The following is a 19,604-nucleotide window of genomic DNA, read 5'->3' as shown; positions in this document are numbered from 1 at the left end:
ATTTTATGACTGCCACAGAAAATAATGATATAAGATAATACATCTATTGTGAATGAAATAGAATATGACACATAAAGATTTAATTTTATTTCCTAGATTTCTGTACTGTTAAATCAAATAATAATATCTAGATAATACAATTGAACAATCAATACTACTTAGATTTGAAGTATAGGAAATATATGTGTAAAAAACTCAATAGTTTTATATGAATTTATGAACTGATCTATGAGGTAATATTTTACATTCAACAAAAAACATATATTAGCAAGTTTTCTTTGCCCTAGTCTCTTCCTCCAACAGAATCAAGTTAGAAACCTAAATTTCAGACTCTGATGTTAAATGATGTGATAATATTATCCTATTAACTGTCATAAAAGTAGGAATGATTCCTGGAATTCTGCCAGTTCTAAAATTAATAATTTTTTAGACAAAATAGTAAGAAAGACTGTAATAAATGATGATGAAAGCTCATAACTGGAACTGCAAGACTGAACATTGCATCTCTAGATCAAATTGGAAAGAGAAAAAATGAAATTTATTCTTACACTCAGATTAAGAAATTCTATTTCATTTGGAAAGTGAGTAATATTTTCTCTGTAACACACAAATGTATGCCTCTGTACTTTCATGTTGTGGTTGTGGGGTTCTTTTTAATCTAAAAATTGTAATTGAAATTTTTTTTCCAAGAAGATGTAATATTACATGATTGTCCTTCTAAGGAGGACATATATATTAGATAATTCAAAAAACCCAAACAAGCAAACCAGAAAATGTGTATATGAACTTAGAAACAAAAAAAACCATTAGATATCTGCATGTGTTCTGTTGGAATAAAGCTGTGCCATAACCTGCTGAGGCAATAACTGCCAATTTAACTACTGCTTCACTATTTGCGTACTACAGGCATATTTTAGTACTAAGATCAGATATTTCAAATAAATCTTGCTTTGTGCATTTCACAGACCAATACGCAACAACTCACAGCATTCTCTTTGGTTCTTGTAGTGTAACATCTGTGGAAACAACAAATTATCAGTAAAAAACTGCTAAAATAGGAAAATTATGGGAAATAAAACAGTATTGCTAAGGAAAAAAAATCCAATAAAGTATTTGGATATGAACATGATTACATAAAGGGTTGTAGAACCAGTTCATGGAGGTGGGTTTTCTAGAGAAATGCCCTGGAGGTCCTAGATTGTATTTGACAGTTTTTTCTAGTGAAAAACTAAATATCAGAAAGAAACAGTAATATATTGATATGCCTATTTTTAGTGAATAGAGTCATAAACTGGGATGAGATCTGACCTTGAAATTAGAACAGTGAATTCTAGACACTGAAACAAAGAAACACAGGGGGTCAGGGTTAAAATTTAAAAAAAAAAAAAAAAGTGGATTTCATATTCTGCCCTGATTGTTACTATTAAAGAGATGCTTTATAGTGAAATTGAGAACATGATGTGCTTCAGGGGTTGGAATTGGGCCAATGCTGTTCAACATCTTTGCTGACAGCATGGACAGAGGGATCTAGTACATTCACTGCAAGCTTGCTGACAGCACAAAGCTCTGGGGTTCAGTCAACAAGCTGGAGGGAAGGGATGCCACCCAGAGGCACCTCAACAGTCTGGATTGGTGGGCTTGTGTAAATCTCATTAAGTTCAGCATGGCCAAATACTAGGTCTTGTACATGAATCAGGACAATCCCAAGCACAAGAACAGGCTGGGAGGAAAATAGGTTGAAAGGTGTCATGTGAAGAAGGAATTGAGGGCGTTGGTTGATGAGAGGCCAAACATGACCCTGCACTGTGCAATTGTAGTTCAGAAAGCCAATTGTACCCCAGACTGGATCGAAATCAGTGTGGTCCGCAGGTTGAGGGAGCGTGGTTCTTCTCTTCTGCACTGCTCTGGTGAGACACCACCTGCATCCAGCTCCAGGGCCCTCAACATAAGAAGGTCATGAAACTGATGGAGTGTGCAGGTGGGTCACAAAGTGGGTCAGAGGGCAGGAGCACCTCACCTATGAAGACAGGCTGAGAGATTTGAGGTTGTTCATCACGGAGAAGACAGGGTCTAGGAAGATCATATAGCAGCCTTCCAGCATCTAAATGGGGTTCCCGATGGAGCTGGAGAGGACATTCTACAAAATCATGTAACAACAGAACAAGTGGGAATGTCTTTAAACTAAAAGAGGGTAGGTTTAAATTGAATTTTAGAAACAAATTTGTTACTGTGAGGCCAGTGACACACACACAATGCCCAGAGACATTGTAGATGCTCGTTTTGTGGAAGTATTTACCTACAAGGCCAGCTTGCATGAGGCTTTGAGCACTCTACTCTCGTGAAAGGTGTCCCTGCCCAAGGCAGGAGGGTTGGAACTAGATGACCTTTGAAGTTGCTTCAAATCCAAACCATTCGATGATCCTATGAAATTCTGTAAGATCAATGAGTGACAAAGCATAAAATCTAAGTTTTGTGATAAGAAATTTAATAAATTTTACTTATTTTAGCTTTATAATATTAACCATTCAGGATAATATCCCTCAAATTTGAAAATAAAGTCAATCAGGATTAATAAATTTTAATATCTACCACTCTGATAATTACAACTACCACCACTTCTTTTCTTTTGTATCCTAGATTTTTTTCCCTGAATTTATACAGTACCCTGCATTTACTGGAGTAATTTGCAAAGCAAAGCAGTTTCTTTAATGATGTGCTGCGCATAAGATTTTGAAAAGCCTGGAATAAAGTTGTTCTGTTGGGTTTTATTTTTTGTTTGGTTGTGGGGATTTTTTTTGGTTTTGTTTTGTTTTGAAATATATTTTGGAGTTTCTTTACAGCAGTTTCATACAGGTGTCACTATGAGCCACAATTATCAATGATTCTTTCCTTCCCTTTCAAGAAGTCCTTGTGGAAATTTAACAGCAGCAATTCAGAAATAACCTATATGAGCTTTCAGAGCAATCCTGTCTTTGAAGTATGATTTTTCCTTTAGTCAACATTTACAAAGTCATAAAGATTTCTTTCCATTCTATATACTGGGATATATGTTTGCAACATATAATGCAGTTAGCTGCTATATTAGGAACTTTCTCTACCTTTCATTCCGGCCTTTTGTTCTGAAAATTTAATGGTGTCCTCTGTAAAGGATACTGGACTGAGCTGTGAAATTGGCAGTTGAATTATTTTCAGGAAAAGGAGAAAGAAACTTTTGGCCTTGACCACATAAGGAGTTTCTAAATTAAACCAAGCCAGAGCTTCAAAAAGCAAACAGTAGGGCACAGGTCATGTGTGCATGTTTGAAGTCTGTCCTGTAGTGTGTCCTCATCACCCTAGACTTTCTTAAGCATACTAGTAATTAAATAGTGCCTGTCACCACAAGACAGTCATGAATCCATTCTGTGACATGAGTTATTTGCCAAATGCAAGTCTCTAAGGCATCAAGCACCCTGTATAGTGCTAATAGGTAGCTGCTGTATCATTATCTCACAGTAATTTTGGATATGAAATATGTCTTGCTGTTATGTTACCAAAATATGTGACCTTTTGGTCAGGAATTGTGAAATATGAAGACATTCATCCAATATCCTGTTTTGGTGGGTTGTTTTGTGGTGTTTTGTTTGTTTGATTTGTTGTCGTTGTTTTTGGTTTTGGGGGTTTGTTTGTTTTTGTTTTTTGTTTTTGTTTTTGTTTGTATGTTGTTTGTTTTGGTTTTGTTTTTTTTTTAAACCACAAATACACAATAGGATTTAGAATGAAACCATCACATCAGTTCTTTGTGTTCTAAGCATGTATGTTATATGTACTAATGATGCTCTTAAAGAATTTACTGTGTATCAAAGCAAATAATGGTATGACTTTATGCTGCTTTTTCCATTCTTGCATCTATAGCCTTTTTATAATGAGTTAGTTAGGATGCTTCCACTAGAAATAGTGGGTTTTTAACATTCTTCCATGTAAATTTTTTTTCATGCTATCCACTGCTGAATTTCCACCAAATTGTATACAAGACTAGATTTGATATTCAGTCTTTCTGTTTAATATGTAGAACATAAGGAAATTCTGTTTTACAAATAGAAATAAAGTGCCTGGAAATAAAGGCACTTCAATGATTTCAGAGGATCTTAAGACAATTTGTTTTCTTCCTACTTGTCACAGGGGTTTTAAAAAGATTTGATAACTTTCTCATTTTTCAGGCCTTGAACACAAAGGAGAGAAATAAGTTCTTAATGATTCTCTTTAAGTTCATCTATAAAAATAGTTTGGTGCAGTTTCAGTAAAGCAATGGGACTTGATAACTTTTTTTCCACAGACCTGTATCCCCATAGAGAGAAAGACGATTAAGCTAAACAATTAGTTTACATTGAAAGAAACCCCAAAGAAACAGAAGGCGAAAACAGATAAATACAGAGAAGGGAGGACAGGGGGATGCTAAGAAATGCTATTTGTAATTTGAGATAAAATATTTTTTCAAATTGATGCATTATAAATTCCTTCAACTTTCAGTGCAATGAAGCTGTGTAATGTAATGCTTATGGTTACAGTAATTTTGGAATATAAACATACAGACATACAGATATAAAAACTGGTCATTCTGTATAGAATGACTTCTCCATGACTCTGAAGTGAAAACTCGAGCAAAGAAGATGATATGAGGGGCCGTAAAAGTCCAGGCACATGATGATATTAGAGGCCTCAGGGCTATATTTGTCAATTATAATTTCCAGACAGGTACAAAGTGAGGACCTAGAGCCAGTTTTGGAGATAATAGGATGAACAAGGTAGGAACCAAAAAAATCTGAAGGCACAAATCTTGCTACCACTGCATAAGCTTGTTTTAATATTGCTGCTTTGAGGAATCTATTATAGATATTAGGAAATGATATAGCTATTTTTCTGTACATGAATATTTGGTTTCTACACTTATGTAGTGAAAAAGGTAGTTGCAGTAACTATGGATATATACTATACACCTACCTCAATTAATGTGCGTGTCTGTGCCTGTGTGCATGTGTGCATCTGTGTGTCTAGAAAGCATATTTGAACTAAGTGTGGGTCAACCAATAGTCTTGACTAACATTATTAACTAGAATATGATTTCTCTTCTGCTTCTCCCCTCCCCATACTTGATTTGAGGGTGTATAATTTACTTTTTAACTTGGATATAAAAAATTGTTAAGAAAACTGCATGTATCATATCATCCAAATTATCCCAATAATATTATTTTCCTGAGACATTTTCTCCACATATTATACAAATAAGTATGAGTACTGCTAAGATTATAATATCAGGAAGTATAATATTTTTTTTTTGTGTGTGTGTGTGTCTAACTCAAAGGTTAGTGGTATTTATGTGAAGAAAAATATTTACCAGTGTTGCTTATTTCTTTGACCTACTGTCAGCAGATGGAAGAGGCCATGCACACACAATCAACAGAAATTGCAAGAACAGAAGTGAAGCCAATGGTGCTGGAATGGCACTCATGGGGACACTAAATACAAGCCTGGAATTACAAGAGCGATGTTTTCAGAACAGCAGCTTGTGCTTGCAATTTTTTTTTTCTTTCTGGCAACAGTGTTAAAATATTAGCTTTGAAAAAAATCCAAGAAGATTTTGGAACAGAAAAAAACACACTCACAGAGAAATTCTCTCTCCTACTATATTCAGACTTAAAAATACTACAGAGATCATTTACTATTTTACTCAATCCATTTTTCATTATTTTTTTTCTCCAAGCTACAGCTATACAGATAGGAAAAATAAAGGAAAATGAAAATATGACAATAACAGAAATAATTACTATTAGCAATAATGTGTTAAAAGAAATATACAAAGGAGAGAGAGAAATTATATTCGTTTTGACCAATAGGACAGATAGTTTATATATCCCTTTCTCTGAGAAGAAGTAATCTGCTTGAGAGGTAAATACATGTTTTGGTTTTTTTCCTTGTTCAATCATATGTTTAAAAAGAAATACGTATGACCACACATATATTAAAAGGCAATGAAACAGAAAACCAGACAAAAAGTTAACATATTTAAATGCATCTCAGACTATGTTCCCTATATATTTATAATTTATATGCTGGAATGTGACATCCCATCTTTCCTTTTGTACAACACAATGCAATAACAGGTGTTTTTTTTTTTTTTTCCTAAATTATGCTTTTGCAATTTATTCATATTTTCCCAATGGAGATAATGTCACTTGAAATGTGCCCTTGTTCAGAGTCAGGATCTAACTATCAGAAATATGCCATGTAATAGCTGTTATGCCCAAATATTCTGTGGGAATAGAGATGTAAATTTCAAAATTTACTAGACAAGGTAGGGAGAAACACTAAGGATAAATTTACATCTGAGTCTGGAGATATACAGCTGTTTCTATCCAATAATCAATTATGGTATTAAAAGGACTCCCTCTATCCTTGATAGAGATGTAAAACCCCAATGTTTTCAGGCAGTAGTGCTGTAAGAGATTGAGGGTATGGTGGCACTTTTAGATGGACCTGGATACCTAACTGTATTTCTGGATTGTCTGTGGACCAGACTTCCAAATTTATTTGTTTTCTGGTTCTGATATGTTACTTCTTTACTTACAAAGGGAGAGAACTTAATAAATTAGGAGTAAACTTTTTCAATTTTTCTGACAGTTTTATAACAACAATATAGTCTAATGACATTTTCAAGATTTTCTGTAGGTACACCAAGTTATTTTCAAATAATCTATTAATAATATGATTACCAAGAGGAACCCTTGCACTCTGTGTAACCCCCACATCCTTGGCAGTCATAAGAAAATAAATGTTCTCTTTTGGGAGAGGCTCCAGTGTATTATGAGTGTAGGCAGGAAAATAGTAGCAGGTTACTTGGTTACCTCTGCTGCTACTTATGTCCAAAATATTTATGCATCAATTGAAAAGAAGTGCATCCTAAATCTTGGAAGACTGGTCCCTCCCCTCCTTCCTTTAGCTTTTATATTTGAGTTGATGTCGTATGGAAAATCCCTTTGGTTAATTTGGGTCGGCTGACATGGTTGTGTCCCCTCCCAGGACCTTGCCCTCCCCCTTGGTGGGGAGGAAAGGTGGGGAGACAGTGCTGATGCTGTGTCAGCCCTGCTCAGCAGTAGCCAAAGCCCTGGGGTGTTGCCAATGCAAAGCACATCACTGTGAGGGCTGCTAAGGCAAAATGAGCTCCATCCCAGCCAGATGCAGCACACGTGGTTCCTTTGTTCATGTGTAGATATTTATTTGATTAAAGAGTCTCCAAAGGTGATATATAGTGATGTGTGTAGATACAGTATTTTTAAAAAAATATAACTGGGAAATGTCTTCAAGCTGTTTAGTAGTAGCTGTTAAAGGTGGTCAAGGGTTCTGCTGATAGTGCTCAATTATATTTGTTAGCTGTCATCAGGGGGTATGTGCACAGCTTCTCTTATACTTTTATCATCAGTTGTAAATTACTAGAAGAATTGTACATCCAGAGAAAACCTAATATTTTTTTTCTCCAGATGTTTTAAAAGCAGAATAGCTTTGAGAGATATAAATGCCTCTCTTTCTATATATAGATACACACACATATATATTTGCAAACCTAAAGGGTATTTTATGTTCCTCCATTTCTTCTGTATTTGACTAACTCAATATTTCTATACCCCAACCTAGCTAGAGGCAGCACATAAAAACATAATAAAATCTCAACATTAATCTGTAGAAAAGAGTTTATATCTCAGTCACCATCCCAAACACTGCTATGATGTTAGAGGAACCTATGGTCTTTGATATTTTATCATTTGCTGAGGTTTTCCCCTTGAGAAGAAATCAAAAAAGATGTAATAGTAAACAGAATGAGAGGCAAAGAGGCATAAAAAACATAGTGTCTTACTTTTGGGAGTCTAGTTCTTGTTCTAGTGGAGATAACAGAGAGCATGGACACTTCTGACAAAAAATATGAAGGAAGAAATGTTCAGGTTTGATTTAATGATGATGAAGCCCAAATGGTATTTGAAATTTTTCAGTGATAAAGTTTTGGAAAACTTTCTATAAAAATATTTCTAGCAAAGCCTATAATGGGTTAGGTAACATACGATGCTGCATTCAGAGTAATGTAGAGAGTTTAATATTTTGAGGTCTTTAGCACTATTTATGTTATACCCTAGATATAATGCTCCTGACTCTGTACTTCCACTAGACTTGATTTCATAGTTGCGTTCTTTTTGTTTCTAGTATCAGAGTGTCTTCTCTGATCAAGGCAATATAAATACTGTCTCTTTCAGTCTCTTCAAAGTATTTTGTGGCTATCTACATGGACATTTATCCACACTTTCCCTTTCACCCTACAAATCCTCTTAATGAGTCCCTGTTTTCCCTTTCGTAGAACTTCTAACGGTATTCTTTTATACCTTATTGTAGCTCAGTCCTGCTGTTCACTACAGGTTATCAAGTGCTAGCTCTAATCAATCAGACCAGACACTGATTCAAAAGGCTCTTTTAAATTGATTCCATTATTCATAGACCACCATTAAGACCATCTGTGGCACCTTAAGGAGTCACTCTATAAAATTTTTCAGAAGAATTTTTCCATCTAAAATTCCTCCAAGGAACTTTGAATTAACCACATTAAGGTAGGCTTATGAGTCTTTTGTTGTCATTCATGGAGGAAGGAAGAGGAGGATAAAAATATTTGTGAATTACTAAATTGCCAAATCCTGGATCAAAGGCCTGAAAGAGCCTGTAAGGGGGGGAACAATAGAACTTTGTTTTATAGGACTGGATTACTTGTATCTGTTTGTTACATTTTAATGAGACTAGTAAAATTGCAATTACTGCAAATGATAAATCGAAGTAATATCTACATTATATCCATTCCTTCCCATTATAGGATTTACACAATTTTCAGTTTAGTGTGTGTTCTATTCAGTACATTCTCACATTGCTGTCTTCTAAATTTTAATCCCTTTGTGTTTGTGGCAAACATGTTTTTGTCCTTGTTTGATTTGGATTATGATTTGAAATTGGTTAGACACATTGGTCTAGTGAATTAACTGAGGCTAAAGAATTGTAGAATTAGCTGTAGCAGCTAAATCATGAGGGCCTGGTGTTCTCTCTTACTTCATGATTTAATATTACAACATGAGACACTAAACATGAAGTAGATATCTGATTTTGAAAATAACAGTAGAAGATGATTAAAGCTGATATTTTCAAAGCTGAAATTCAACAGAATTTCCAGAAATGGTCCATTGTAAGTTCCTGCCTTACTTGCATGTAACTTGGATGATTTTTTAAATGTACATTGCAGCTAAAAGTTAAATATTTAATAAATTTAATTCATTCAGAATGAAAGAATGAAAATGAAAAAGATTCAGAACAATTTTATTTAAGAATTTTCATATGATGTTACAAGGATCTGAAATGAAACAAGAATTCAGATTAAAATAAAATATATGCTACAGCATAACTTATAGAAATTGCAACACTTTCAAAAATGACAGCGATCATTCAATATATTCTATATTAGTAGCTATAGTCACTGAAGAATCTGTGCTTCTGATCATACCCAAATTTTTACTAGTTCCTGAACTTTGTGAGACTGTTGATATGACGGACCAAAAATTAGGTCGTTTCTTTTTCGCTTATGGCTCATATGGGAGTCTGAATTGTGTGTACATCATTCTCTTTCTTAAATTTTATTTGAAAGTATACAACTGGTAAAGAGAAGGTTTTATGACTGATTTCCAGAGAACAGTGGTGAGAAAGAGGAAAAACCACATCAGAACATAAATTAACATTCTGTTCTTGAAAAGAGGTTGTCCTAATGCTCTGTAGTACATTAAGTTATTTTCTGTTCCATGGCCATGTGTTGTCACCTGCAGTTATAATGCTTTTCTCTCTTAGCTGCAAAACCAGGCTGAGGAAAAGCCATCCGAATCACAGAATCACAGAATGGGTCAGGATGGAAGGAACCCTAGAGGGTCATATGGTGCAACCTCCCTGCTCAAGCAGGGTCATCCTAGAGCACAGGGCACAGGGTTTTGTACAGATGGTTCTTGAGTATCTTCAGTGAGGGAGACTTCAGAAGCCACAGTGCAGGTGAGGAAGGACTACTGCACATGGAATCAGTCTTCACAGTACCATCAGTGACTGAGAAGTCCTTTTGCTTCATAGAGCAATCTTTTAAATCCAGGGGGTGTTTCCACCGTACCCCTTTTGTACGTCCAACAACTGTTTCTTTTATTCAACCACTAAAAGATTTTGAGATCCTCCCCAAGTCCTCACAACTTCGTTAAATTACCACTGATTGGATTTCTTTCAATGGATCAAGATTTTTTTTCTGCTCCTTGTGACTCTGCCTTCATTTGTCCCTGTGGTATTCTGTCTCAGATATTACATTTTCTTTCTTATTTCCAGACCAATTGAATAGACATTTGAGCAGAATAGAATAGTCTTCTCCATTTCCTGTGTTGTCTCACTTTCTTCTGGTCTTCCCTTTACAGGCAGCAGCAACATAACTGAAATACAGTTTGCCCTATAATTATAAAAAAAAAAAAAAAAAAAAAAAAGAATTTTTTCAAGTCATGTTTTTCTCCCTACCCACTAGAAACAAAGTCCATTACTGACTAATTTAGGCATAAGTGCACCGAAGTTTTAAAAATTTTCCTCTTCTAATTTTCATAAGTGTATCCTCTCTTAATTTCTCATAACCTTCCTAGACACTTCCTTCAGATCTTTCTTTCTCCCCAAAGCATATATAAACAACTAGACATAATTTTGGTGTCTGAGTGTGACGTAAAAAAATTCCTTTCTATGCACCCATGGATAATACTAGTGGAAAATCAACTTTTAGATTTACACAGGAAAGAGTTTTCCTTACAATTAAATTTCTATAATTTTTTATTGATTTGTTTGTTCTACAAACACATTGATTTGACTGTATGTTCAACAAATTGTTAATTTGATTATTCTACAAAGTGCATTTCCTTCCACAGACAAAAAAGTAAGAACACAGAAGACCCAATATCTTGTAGACTAGAGTACCAGATTATAGTATCTTAATTGCTGAGATACTAGCCTGACTACATGCACTTTGTCTAATTTTTTTTTTTTTTTTTTGGGGAATTTTCCACTTTGTACAAGTAAAAAATGCTAAATGGATAAAGACCTGTGCTGTTTTCAGCCACTCAGAGTAAATATCACAACTACCAGTCTCTTCAAAAGTGGTACCTTCCTATGAATAGCTGTGATGTCAACATTTGGTATTGACACTGATAATTTTGAAGCAGCACAAAACTTTACGGAAATCATCTTTATGAAGCAGTCATGAGACATATACTGGTTCATCAAATCATTCCTTGGGAAAACATAGATCTACAAATAATTCTGAGAATAACTGGCTGTTAGTAAGTCTGTATTCATTTTGTTCACTGTACCAATCCACTCTATTTGCACCATACCAATGGAACCTGGAGTAGAGGGAAGTGTAGTCATGAGCAGTCTCAGCTCTGTACTCTGTTTCCCATGAAATGTTTCATATGGAGTGTTTGGTGTCTGAAGGTAGCCAAAGGAAACCTCTGACATTTTTGCTTTTAACGTAACCAAAAAAGTTAGCACTTTTTTCACCATTAACAGTGGCGGGGGAAAAACCACAAAACAAAACCAAAAGGCCAAACTGATCACTTGTACAAAAGAGATTCTTTAACATTACCAAAACCACAGGTGTTACTTAGAAATTTATTTTTTTTTTTTAAAGACAAATCAAGCAACCAGGAAGAGAAATTAAACACATGAGAAATAGAAAAGTTGTTAAAAGATAAAGTATTCAAGAAAATAAGGAAATAGCCAAAGTAGAAATTGTTGGCTTTAAATCTCTGGGAAAATATTTCTCACCTATGATATTGCCTACATGTATAATAAAGTCATTATTATTTGCTTAGCAGATCCCCTCACTTACAGTATTATGGAATGGTAAGGATGAAAAAATATTACTAAATTGAACTTCAGTACATGAAATAACAAATAATGTTTTTTATTATTTTTGATTTTAATTATTTTGATTACATGAAATAAAAAATATTATTTTTTCACTGAATTTTATAAAGGAATTTTTAACTAAAAACTTTTCAGCCTGAAGAAAGTGCTAAAACAATCCATATATGTTTATTTCTTTAAAAGTTTGAGATGAAACAAAACTAAAATGTGCTTCAGTGATATCTATGAGAATTGAATGTCTTACATGCATTTTCAGAGCTGCCAAAATCATTATTTCAAGAAATGATATTTTTATGCCAAATAATAATTTAAACTGCATGGCAAGACTCAGTACTTTCTCAGTACTTTAGTTAGAGCACTCAGTGCCATGTAACACATGATGCAAATGTGTCTGAAAAAAACACATTATCTAAAGGATTATTTTGCAGTCAGTAAACTGAAAAGTGATTTGGGGATAATCTTTCATTGAGTCAGGTATTCATACAAATGCATAAATGAATAAACATGGCTTCCACTGAAAATTTAATTAATTGATTATATCTTACCAGCTGTAAATGATGAGAGTGATACTTCCTTTTTTCTGACATTAGATTGTACTGCTCTTTTGGTTACAAGCTTTTAAGGCTGAAAGAAATTTTCTAGCAGAATGGTGTGTGTAGCAAGTATCTAATGTTGGCAACAGTCCCTGGGTTTTGCTATAAATGCAATATGCTTTTTGGATGAAAGGGAATATGCGTAGAGCAAGTTAAAGTGAATTTTGATGAAGAATTTAATGCAAATCAAAATATTTCCATAAACAATGAAGATCACCAAATGACCAATTCTGAGAGATGTGGTTGTATTTGTGTGCTTTGTTCTTACATCTGATGCAAGATCTTCCCCATCTACTCGACCCTTGTGAGACCCTACCTGAAGTACTGTGCACTGTTCTGGTGTTCCCACCATAGCAAGGACATGGAACTATTGGAGCAAGTCCTGAGGGGGAGACATAAAGTTCATAAGAGGACTGGACTATCTCTCCTGTGAAGACAGGCTGAAACAGGCTGGGATTGTCCAGCCTGGAGAAGGTTGCGTGGAGACCTCATAGTAACTTTCCAGTATCTGAAGGGGGCTTACAGGGAAAGGCAGAGAGGGGCTCTTCATCAGGAGCTGTAGTGATAGAACAAGGCGTAATAGGGACAAATTGAAAGAGAGCAAATTTAGGTTAGACATTAGGAATAAATTCTTTACACTGAGGGTGGCGAGACAGTGAAACAGGTTGCCCAGAAAGGTTGTGGATGCCTCAAGCCTGGTGGTGTTCAAGGCCTGGATAAGCCCTTGAGCAACCTGGTCCAGTGGGAGGTGTCCCTACCCTTGGCATGAGGGCTTGAGACTAGCTGGTCTTTAAGGTCCATTCCAATCCTTTAACATTCTGCAACCAAGGCAGTTCATTGCTCCAGAAACTTTACTTTCTTTTGCTTCAACAAAAGCATGCTAACTGAAAAGCCATGACAATGTTTGAAGCATATAGGTCATTTGCAATCATGATAACTTTCATCACTATGAGAAGTACCTTGATTACAACAGAATGAGAAAAAATAAAGTCTTGCTGGGGAAAAATATGAAAAAAAAAAAAAAGAAGTAATAATTTTACTTTCAAATTCTCATTTTTGAAAGGAATAAAAAACCCTACAGCATAAAGAAGCTGTCTGAACTGTCAACATTATTAAAATACCCCTTTCTTATTCTGTGTATGGCTGCCTCAGGACAGTAACTGAAGAGCATCAATATTTATAACACTTTTTCATGACACTGATAATAATGTCACTTGCATGAAAACAAAGAAATATTTAGGTTCAGATTCCGAACCTTTTCTAATTATAAAGAGATTGTCAACCCAAGGATTTTTGATAGATATCTGACATTTTTGAGAATAACTCTGGTAGGTTTTTAGTAGACATCCCATCCTCTGCTAAAGGATACACAACACAAAGCATAAACCTTTTCAAAACAGTTAAAACACTTCAACTAAAGTCTTAAGGCATTAAGTCTAAAAGTAAAAGTACTCTTTTTTTGTGTCATCCTATTAGTACATCATTTGGTGTCCATTAGGAATTTTTTGTTTACTTAATTTTGTTACTACTGTGTTACTACTTTGGTGAATTATATAAAGTTAAAACACATGACATAAGAAAAAAAATCAAGACAATAGATAACATAATATAATATGAAGTGTTGGATCTGGATAAAAGAATAAAAAAGAAATGAAAGTAAACATGGTCTTGGAAACACAGAAATCTGCAAATGGCTACTACTTAGTGCATTCAAATTTGTTTACATTGGACTGTAATTATAAGTTTGTTTCTCTGAACATTTTGAATAGGTTTTGACTGTTCTTTCTAATATTCCTCTCTAACGTGAACAATTTTTTAGCCAACACCAAAATGCATGGCTGTGGTCTTCCAGTTTTAGGTAACAGATTCTGAGCTAATAGAGAGTTGACTGTCAATCAGGCTTCTGAGAAAAAATGTCCACAATTACAAGGTTAGGTGATCTATCAGCTTTCTGAATAAGTCATTCTTCTTTTGTTAAGTATACTAAAAATTAAAAAAAAAATCAGAACGTGGATACAGCAAGGACAGTGTTTTACACTATGGTTTAGCCCTGTCAACATTTTCAATGATACTAAAAATCGAAATGTATCTGTTTGCAATGTAATTTTTATACATAAACTTGGATGCTTAATTCAATTGCCAAAACTTAAATGTGTAGAACCATTTGAAAAATTCTGTGCTATGCAAAACATCAACACAGGGCTTGAAAATATCACATGGAACTTCTTCTTGCTTTGCCCCAAACTACTAGACTCACTAGAGGTTAGGTCAGTCATCTCCAGTTCCACTAAAATTTTTTTTGTTCTTGCAAGTGAATCGAGTTTCTAGTCAATGTAGCAAACAATGTGTAGAGGGATCGTCATCCATCCAAGCAGAGATATCTAATTGAGGGTGAACTGAAGTTTTCCTCATTCTGATTATGCTTTCTTTCTCAGCTCTGTGTTTCTACAAATACTCTGACAGTTGCTGATGGTGTAACTGTTGGGAGTCTTACTGTAAACCAGATCAGTGAAACAAACCACATTACAAAACAAGAAAGAACATATATTTTCATTTCCAGAGGAGAAAATGAATACAAGACAACATTATCAGTCACATTGTTCTGATGATTGCTCCTTTGTCTGCATTATCTCTGTGATACAATGGTAGCAAACAGTACAAAAATTTCCTCCCTACAGTGACTTAATTAAGCAGGCAGGAAATAAAAAAAAAGAAAAAGCTAATCCAAAACTGTACACATTGCTAATTAATTTTCTGAGAGATGTAGAAAACAGGTAAGTAAACCCTTCTAACATGTATTCAAACTAAATTTCTTTAATCTAAATGAACCATATATGGGTTTTATTACAATTAAGCTCATTCATTGGATAGAGTTGATGATCCAAATGGAAAGATAGATGGTAGTCTGAGGCAGAGCTTAAAAACAGACATGTCAGTAATACATATTAGTAGCCAATGGGTAAATACTATAGAAGATATAGGCTCAGTGGTAAAAAAAGTGAAAGGATCTATGACATTGGAAGCACAAGTGTAATGGAAGGAGACAGGAGGAATAAAGAAACAGAGATAAAGATGTCGTGGGAGAAGACCCCACACATCACTGGCTGGGAAAATCCCTAGTGGCTGCAGAGTGGCATTCTTCTCCCAAAGAAAGCATTGTTCTCCTTGTACAGCCCAATGCAGAGCCTTGGTTTCCCCATCTATCCACCTTCCCACTGAAGTCAGACATATCAAATCCATCTTGAATACACTCTGCCTGCCTCATCTGCATTACCACATTCACAATCTCCAATAAACTGGGAAAAAAGTCTTATCCTCTCAGTCTACATTCTCATTTTGATTTTGGATGTGACTTTTAGCACAGCTGGGACTTGGTGATTCATTCCCAAACAAATGCAAAAGATCTCATACTCACCTCATAAGAAAGGTTTCTCAGAAATATCTCTAGGCTAAGGTGTCTGTGTTGTAGACATCTTCCTGAGAAGTTCTTTTTCATGTGTGGCAAAGAGGGAAAAGGACAGGGATAGTGGTAGGTGACTGAAAACATGTATGGAAGCTGTCTGTTCTTCTTTGTCTTTTTTCTGTTTTTTTTTTTTTTTTTTTTTTTTAAGTAAGCTTGTTTTCTTCTTTTTTTAAGAAGAAAATACTGAAAGGGCACAAATCATATAGTCTGATGCTACATACACTTAAAATACAGTCTTGTGGATGTTTAAGAATTGATCCAAGACTTACTGATGAACCTTAACCAATTAATAGTCACTTCTATAATAGATGGAATAGATAAAGATTTTGTACTTCATATGCACACTGAGCATCTATATTATTTTTCTTTTAGATTTATTAAATGAAGGCTTTTATAGCTGCAATTCAGTGGAAGACTTTAATGCTCCAGATAAAAATAAAAGGTAGCTGAATATACTGAAGTATTTATTAACTGAGTCTTGTTCTCTGAGGGTTTGTATCAGCAAGATCCACTGACTGAGCTGAAAAATTTGTTCTGCTATATTATGGCACAAAACGTTTTTCCTGGATAGACCTTCTAAGATTTATTTTCAAAGCCTCCTGCAGTCTGCCATTCAAGGTAGCAATATTTAAAAGACACAAAGAACTAGGAGGTGCTCAGTTAAATGAACTACCTCATCCCATCTTTTTCTCTCAATCATAATAAATCATATTTGCTGTTAATACATTTTTAAAAGCACTGAAAAAAGAAAACAAAATGTTCTTCTATATTTTTGCTGCTTCTTGGCAATAGAAAGTCCACTCTAAATTTCTCTTGCTGTAAGATTTTGGTCACATATCTGTGGCATGAAACAGATCAAGCGAAATGTCATGTTCAGGCTAATACCAAATAACAAAAAGTAGCAAGCTTTAGATGAAAGAAAATAATTTTGAAAGAGGAATGAAAAAAGAGATTATTGGGTCCTGTATATTTTGTAACCCCAAAATTCTAACCCAAGAGACAAGACCTAATTAGTTCTTACACTAACTAATGGAAGAAAAGGTAGCCATGGCTTTTTCTCTTTACTTCCAGTGTGTTAGGGTTGATCATAAAATTCCTATGAAATTCTTACTGTTCCTTTATCCTATGATAAGGTGAGAATATGAGGATGCATGACTGTTGCTCATCTATCTCGCAACAAGAATACTACTCTAAGACAATTATTCATGTTTGAGCTACCATTAGTAAAAAAATAAGTAATGGGAAACTTGCACCCACTATAATCATGCAGTTGTAAGGACCTATACAGTGCTTCTTACAAAACTGTAATTTTATAGCTTTTGGTTTGGTTTTGGTTGGGATAGAGTTAATTTTCTTCATAGTAGCTGGTACAGTGCTATGTTTTAGATTTGCTTCAAAACCAGGACACTCAACAGTGTGCTTCATGAATAATAAGTGAAAACTTTTCCATAGAAATGCCTACCTCTAGGCAAAAGAGAAACATCTTAGAGCTTCCTATCTGACATTTCAAACAGTATTTGCTTTAGCATTCAAAATCCTTCCACTCCTACTGCTATTATACAGCCACCTCTGCAGTGCTTAGTCATCCTCAGAAGACGTGAGTGGAAGATCTTCAAGGGTAGTTTTCTGTAGTCTTAGCACTCCAAATGGGCAGATTCCCAACTAGATTTCTAATTCTGCTATTACTAAGTAAATATACCATCTCTTAGCACTTTCCATTTCTAACCTTCTGTCATGTTTTTGTTGTGAAGCATTCACCCTTTGAAATAAATTGCAAGCAGCATATTTGGAGTATCAGGAAGAATAAGCAAACTTTCAGACTTGAAAATAATTGCACTTTCTGACAGGCTTTGATGTCTTCTGTATTCACACCTGTCTTTAATAAAAACATCTAAGTAATAACTACCTAAAATAAGTCTTATTCTTCCTTCTTGTCATATTCTTTTTGGCACTCTGAAGTAATACACATAATATTCACATTATTTCTCAAATAAGCAAGGCATACAGGAACAGCAAAAAAACAAAAGTGCAAGATTTTTTTTTACGTTTGAAGAGAAATTTTTAAAAATAATAAAGAACTTAACTAATAACATTATGAAGCAATGAATACTACTGCACATTTACTTGATATAAAAGAATTACCAGGACAAACCCAGATCAATAACTGTGGGAGAAATAGTGACAATAATGTTGATGTTAGGCGTTCTTAGAGCTCAAAAAAATCTAAAATTTGAATCAATTGTCCCCACAAAAATCCTGTTTTATAACATGTACATTCAATGAATTGAGCCACACAGCAGCACACATATGCACTCAGAAACATATGAGCTCTTTTATCTTGTATGGCCATGACACAGGAATAACCATTGTTTTCCTGAATCAGACTGATGGAGAGCTCTGCCAAGCATTATTTAAGCCTGGTTGAAGATTGTCCTCTGAGGACATCCTTTTCCATTTTTCTGAGGGAGTGAGCTATATATGTTGGTGTGAATATGTCAGACATCCTGTCAAAGACTAGTCAAGAATAGGTTGCCTATAAAAGCAGTTCTAAAACTCACTCCTCACCATTTTCAACCATCTACCATATGGTGTAACTTTAAGGGATCTATAGACTAGAATTCAGACTGAAGGAAATTGATAAACTAGGAGCAAAAAAAAAAAAAAAAAACCAAAAAACCAAAGCCACTCCATTCCATGGTGAGAAGCATCTTTATGAAGCACAACTGCGTCAGAAGGGATATGACTCTTCTGACTAAGTGTAAGCATTTGTAGATACTTACATGACATACCTACATGACATACATACCTTATGACATATATGCCTTATGTTCCTGAGCTTCATTTGCTGCTGAAATCTAGGTTTCTAGCACCATTTAAGACACTTGGCTAGTTCTAGTTTCTCTTCTGCCTCTTCAAGAGTGTGTTTCTGATTCCTCTCTGCCACTTTTGGGCAGATGCTCTAGAGAGTGTAATGTGGATTAGAAAGCATAAGGTTAGACAATTAAATTAAACCTCTATGTTCTTTTTAGCATATGAATTCCTCTCCAAGACTTTTATGAAACAACTCCAAAAGGATATAAACTAATGAACAAATATTAAATAATGAATTTCAAGAGCTACAAGGTTTTTTTTTTTTTTAATGTTTAGGTAATCTTAAAGAAAAACAGGACTTGCTTGTTACAAAGGAAACCGTTCATTGTTTATTGAAAAATAACAATCAGCCATAGTCATAAGGTAAAATAACTTGTAATGATGTAAATCTAAAAGTGAATTTTGCTGGACTCTCACTAACACAGAAAATATTTTTTCCCCCTTTATATATATTTTTACTGTTGCTTTTTCTAAATGTATCGTTAGATACACAATCTGTCATAAATAAAAATACAACAGAAAATCATTTACTTGAATGATTTTTACTATATTTTAGCAGAGGTCACTTTAAAACCTTTCAAGAAGCAAAATTAGTTCAGTTTTGATGAAAGGAAGTTGGTGACTACTGCAGTGAGGGATGTAAGAAGACTTAGAAAGAAAACCTCAGAGTTACAGTCTATTTATAATTT

The 19,604-nt window shown here is 34.6% G+C and overlaps 1 long non-coding RNA gene across 1 annotated transcript; it reads left to right on the top strand.

The window, feature by feature from the left end:
* The first annotated feature begins 4,420 nt into the window (after positions 1 to 4,420).
* Positions 4,421 to 5,702, top strand: LOC137467174 (uncharacterized). The gene is made up of 2 exons (XR_010995433.1): positions 4,421 to 4,781; positions 5,404 to 5,702. It is a non-coding gene; the product is annotated as an uncharacterized lncRNA (long non-coding RNA).
* Positions 5,703 to 19,604: the final 13,902 nt, after the last annotated feature.

Source organism: Anomalospiza imberbis, chromosome 2, assembly GCF_031753505.1.
Source record: "Anomalospiza imberbis isolate Cuckoo-Finch-1a 21T00152 chromosome 2, ASM3175350v1, whole genome shotgun sequence".
NCBI lineage: Eukaryota > Metazoa > Chordata > Aves > Passeriformes > Viduidae > Anomalospiza > Anomalospiza imberbis.
Note: the sequence above shows the minus strand (reverse complement) of the source record. Positions and strands in the feature narration are given on the sequence as shown.